The sequence below is a fragment of the Arachis duranensis genome, chromosome 1 (assembly GCF_000817695.3).
Source record: "Arachis duranensis cultivar V14167 chromosome 1, aradu.V14167.gnm2.J7QH, whole genome shotgun sequence".
NCBI lineage: Eukaryota > Viridiplantae > Streptophyta > Magnoliopsida > Fabales > Fabaceae > Arachis > Arachis duranensis.
The window spans coordinates 51,291,124-51,297,158 of record NC_029772.3 but is presented as its reverse complement, the minus strand read 5'-3'; positions in this window follow the sequence as shown (position 1 = coordinate 51,297,158).

The window sequence follows — 6,035 nt, the reverse complement described above, 5'->3', positions numbered from 1 at the left end:
CGTTGATTATGAATATTATATGTTTGAATTATGGATGTTATACATATAAAATTATGAATGTTAAATTAGAGATATTTTAACATTTCTACTATGTAAGTCATATTATACATTAAAACTATATGTTATAAAATAAAAAATTAGAAATAAAACATGAAAAAAATTATGAAATTTTTTTTAAATATAATTATTAACTAATTAGATTAAAATCAATAAATAAAAATAGAAAAAAATATAAATAAAAATATAAAATAATTTCAAATCATGACTCATTAACGCATAAGTGAGATAATTTGAAAAATAAATAGCTTGAAATTGAGTAATATTAATTGTAAAAACATATTAACTATGAAAATTATATTTATGAAATTATGGATAATATGAGTGTAAAATTATGAATGTTATGTGTGTGAAATTAAATACTAAGTTAAAGATATTTTTACAAATTTTAGTATACATCTTATATTCTTAAATACCTACTGTTATAAATATAAAATAGAATATAAAATACAAAAAATATGATTTTTTTTTAAATAAGATGGTCAAATTCAAATGCCATAAAATAAAAAAAATAGAATAATTGTTATAAATATAAAATAGAATATAAAATAAAAAAAATATAAAAAATAAAAAAATAGAATAATTGATACTTGACAAGGATTGTAATAAAAAAATTAAAAATATAAAACAATAATTAAAAAACTAAGACAATACCTGTAAAAAACAATCTTATATTGTGAACAAGGATTGAGTACTTACAATATTTAGATGAATGAAAATTTGTTCATTAAGAAACAAATGCTTGTGTTACTTGGGAGGAGTTATGTAACAGTCCACATTATCAAAATGTCACACTTTTGACTGTACCATTTTAATAATGAAGAGTATTATGACAATTTTAGTAGGAGACTTTAAACTAAAAAATCAATTTTATTTTGTGGGAAAAATCAAAAATATTTTTTTTTATTATACTCACATACACATATAAGAAACCTTCATACAAGTAATATGTCAAATTTCATACATATCTCATTATAACTTGTAAGATCTAAAACTTTTGAAAAGTCTTATTATGATCAAGTCTCAAATTCTATGGTTATTTATAACCTTAATTTCAGAAATTATTTTATTAAAGATAATTAAGGCGAGTTTTAATTTATTGAATTTGAGATGAGTTATGATTATTATCCAATTTTATAATTATTGGATTATTTTCTATATTTCGATTATAAATTTGGAAGTTATGAAATTATAGGGGTTTTACATGAGTTGGATTATATAAGTAATATTTTAAATATTAATACTGCTGTTTTGGGAAAATAGATAAGTTAATTATATTATTCCCATTGTTGGATTTTGGCATTTTATTGAAAATAATTTATGAAATTGATAAACAAATAGTATTTCCTATATATAATTAGTATTGGATTTTATTTGGGTTTCAATTACTATATTTCCCCTAACTCTAATTTTTGGAAAAAAAACACACACACACACACACACACCAAACACCCTCAGCAAACTCACCCAAACCTGAAACCCTAACCTCCCTCAACACCTTCAGCGCCGCAAACCCCCCTTACTGCCGCCACCTCACTCACAGTCAACACACAAACACAGGGACGGGAAAGAAGGGAAAGATAGCGCCGCTGCCATCGCGCTTGGCTGCAGCCGTCACCGTCCTTGCTCCGAACTTGCCAACTAGTGGTCGCCACTATGGCACGCCGAGAGGAGAGAAGTCGTGCCTGGAAGTCGTCTTGTTCTGCCGCCAAGGGTTCCATCTCAGTCAACCTGTCGTGGTTGGTACTGTGGCCGTCCCTGATGGAGTCCACCATGGAGAAGAGAACGACGCAAGACAGAGGAGGATGCGCTGCCGCTCCCGCTGTGAATCGCGACCAGAGGAAGAAGCGGGTCATGAAAGAGGAGCAGAGGGTGGTGCTTATGCCACTACGCCCCTTGCCGCCGCCGTCGAGGTCACCACGCAGTCCACCTTGCCAGCTTCCGAAAGAGAATCATGGTGGAGCTCCATTTCTGCTTCTAGGTGGAGGAAAGCCAATGAAGGGAGAGAACGCCATTGAGTGGAGGAAAACGCCGCTGTCGTGTTTCTCGGTCACTGGTGGTGGAGCTCGCAGCGCTGGGTGAGCCGCCGTTCTTACCATTGCTCTGCTTGGGTTCTGTGTTAAGCATGCCGCTATTGCCTTTGGAAGCCGCTACTGAGGCCAGGATGCTATGGTGGTTGCTAATGGAGCCGCCGTTGATGAATGTAATGCGGCTATGCTGATTCTGAGTTGTTGTGTCATGGCAGAAGTAAGAAACACACTGGAATGGCAGCATCGGAGTTGCTGTTCAGTTGATGCCACCGCCTGGGTCATTGTGGTACAAGCCGCCGTTGATAGAGCTGCTCTGTTTAGTGATTTCTGCGAGTTTCGACCTTTCGGTAAGGGTTTTAAATTTGTGGTTTCGGTCATTTGGAATTTCGAAAAAGTTTTGATGTTGCGCGGTTTTTATAGATGACCCACCGGAGCTTCTGGCCACCGCCGGAGCTGTTGCCGAGCCGGTTCGAAATCGCAGCTGTTCCGTTTTGTTAATTCGGTGAGTATATCTATTTTCGAAAGCTCTGGGGTAGTGTTCTGTTCTGTGCGATAAAGTATTTGCGATGTTAATGGTTTTAGGAGTTAGAATCCGGTTCATTTATGCCGCTTGTAGCTGTTTCTGCTTTCGAGAGAGCAAGCAGAGCCGAGGTTCTGATTGCCGGTGATTTCGGGCTGAGCAAAAAGGAATCAGTTAACGAGTTTGGGCTATGAAATTGCGTTTTGAGGTAGGGGCGCTTTCCAAAAACTATGTTTCATGTATTGGAATTATTACATATGGATACTGATGTGAGATATTGTGTATTTGGTAATTTTATCTGCCTTATGTATTATTTGATTGACTCGAATGATTATGAATGTTGGTTTGGCTGAATTGTTGTGCGGCTTTGTGAATTGTAATGTTTGAAGTTGATTCTTTAAAGATTTGAAATCTAAGTTTAATCCGTTGAGGATTGATTTGATTTGAGTTAATTATTTTGATGATTTGAGAAGTCGAATGCACTTTTGAATTCAGCCTGGTTTACTTTAATTGACTTGGTTTTGGACAAATGATTTATTTCTGAACCGATTCTTTTAAGCTTTGGAAATGAGTTAAATCAGTTGATATTGAGTTGATTTTGAAATGGTTTCCTTGAGATATGCCACTGAGGCGACTGTTGGATTTAGCTTGCTTTTGAATTGATTTCTGTTTTTGAGCTGTTGAAAAGGAATGAGAAATGGTTTAGTTGAGACCCGAACCGGGTGGCAAAAGTCCAAGTTTTAGGGGAGGTGCTGCCGAAATTTCTACAAAATCCTACTCTTGTTTGAAAAGTTATTTAAAAAGGGTTGGATTTGAGAAATTGTATTATTTGATTTATTAAGAGAATATTTATGTTTTCAAGCTTAACTTATTTAATGAACTTTATGCGTTGAGTTTGGCTTATTTAGAAATGAACTATTTCTACAGTTTGAATCACTGAAGGAAAGAATGATGCTCTAATGTTGATTTCAATATAAAAAGGAGCTTTTAGTGATTTTAAAAGAATCTAGACTTTTGATTGAGTAACCAAGTTTGAGGCATTTTGAAAGAGTTAGAAAAATGGGTTCCAAAAAGAAACCTGAAAGTGGTTTGATGCAAATGAACCGGTTCCGTTTCAAATGAGTCGATTTTTGGACCGGGCTGGAACTTGTGATTTTGTATGATCGGTTTCATAATAAATTCAGTTTTTATTTACTTGAACCGAGAATCTATGATTTCAAGAGTTTCAATGAATTTTAAGGAATTTATATAGTTGACCTTCCCTAAAGAGTCGGGACTCTGACAAGAAATTTTTGTTATAAAATTCCATTGTTGTATGAGTGATTTTGAATGTTCCCAAAATGAATCTTTAACTTTCCATGGTTTTGGAAGTTTTGGAAAGAGAATGACGGGAGTGGCTTTGTTTTAAAAAGGGAACTCACTTTTAGAAAATTTGGCTTATGAGCCTGAGATAATTTGAGAAATGAGATCTTTAAAGCCAAAGCTGAAAAGAGTTGAAATTTGATTTCAAAGTGAAATGGCTTGAGAAAAGTGATTTATGGCTTAAATGCCGGTTTTATGAATTTGATGATGTTGAATGGCGGAAGTGCTGTTTGTTTTGGGCTGGAATGGCTGTGTATGATTATGAATATTGACTGGTTCTGGATTGAACTGTGAGCCGGAATGGCTGTGTATGATATTGATTTATGGCTGGTTGCCGAATGAGTTATGGGCCGTATGGCTGATTATGAATTATGAGTTTGAGCCGAAGGGCTGTATATATTGATAAATTGACTGGTTCTGTATTGAACCGTGAGCCGGATGGCTGGGATGAATATTGATTTTGAATTGAATAAATGTATGATTGAGATCCTGGGCAGTAGCAAGGGTTGTGGTTCGTCCCACTTGCTCCAGGTCAGAGACTGTGATGCCTGGGTAGTAGCGGTAGTAGTGGTGATTCCACTCGCTCCAGGTTGAGCTTTTAAACACCCGCCTGGGTAGTAGCCGCAGTAGTGGTTATTCCACTGGCTCTGGGTTGAGCGGGTAGTAGCAATGGGGTTGTAGCTCAAACCTACTTGCTCCGCGATGGGTGTTTCTGTCCATGGTTAGCTACCAGGACGTGTCAGGTTGGCTATATAACCGACAGATGATATCATCAGCCACTAGGGACAGGCATGCATCATATGCATCTATGTGACATTGTTTTGGTGTGCATACTGTACTTGCTTTGCCTATGTGATTAATTGCTAATTGTTCTACTTGCAATAACTGTTTGTTTGTGCTTGCATCTTCCTATTTGTGATTGCTACTGAGACTTTGTTGGACTGTGGTGATTGGTTGATGGTTGGATTGTTTGGGCCTAGGGCCGTGGGTGAAATGAGATGGACCGATGATTGGTTTCGATTTTGTGTTTCTGATTTTGGAAAAGTATGAAATGCTAATTTAGTTCAGCATGGTTAAACCTTTTTGAAAGGCTTTTGAGTTTTGAGAATTAACGGTTCCTCTTTTAGAAAGGATTTCCGACTTTACTTTTATTGTAAACCGTTGTTTTTGAAAAGAGGCATAAGACGGTTATAAATCACTAGTACGGTTTATCTTCATGTATCATATTACAGTAATTCCCAAAAACCCTCTACTGAGAACCCTTTCGAGGATGATGTTCTCACCCCCTACATTTTTTCCCTTTCAGGATATGGGCGCAGAAGTTACGAAGAGCTTATTTAATTGTTATTGTGATGCTCTGTATTGTTTTAGTTATGGTTTATTGTACCCTCGCCTTTATCTTGATATATTCTGTAACAGGGATAGGAATTGTATTGAATACTGCTTGTGATATTATTTATAAATATATGTATCTATATGGATGTATCCTTTATGAGTTTTTGTAAGTTATATGGTATTTGTAAGTTATATGGTATCTATGGATGTACATTGTCAAATGAAAGTATTCTTGGGAGCGGTATTGCGGTTTAAAGATTTAAACCGGCTCATATTTTAGTATTAAATAGTATAAGTTTCGTCGTAATGTCTGAGCTATCAGAGTTGCGCAGCCGGAAGCGTGAACTTTGGTAGTTAGGGTGTTACATATATACCAGTGCAATGCATGGAAAATATTTAATATTTTATTTATATCTGAAGTATTTTTAACCAAAGTACTCTTCAACACATTAAACTTTAAATCAAACTCAATTTATATCTTTTTATTCATGTGAATAATAAACAATAGTACATAACAAAGAAGTTCACTAAACAATTGGATTAATTAAGTAAAAAGTCATAATATGTAATAAATCAATAATGTCTTAATTTCTATGAGAAAATGTGCATAAATATTTTTTTTGTCTCTAATATTGATCGTTGTACATCTATATGTTGTATTTTTTTGTTTTTGTATCAAATAAAATTTATATGTTATTTATCTAATAATTTATATCTAACTACAAAAGAAA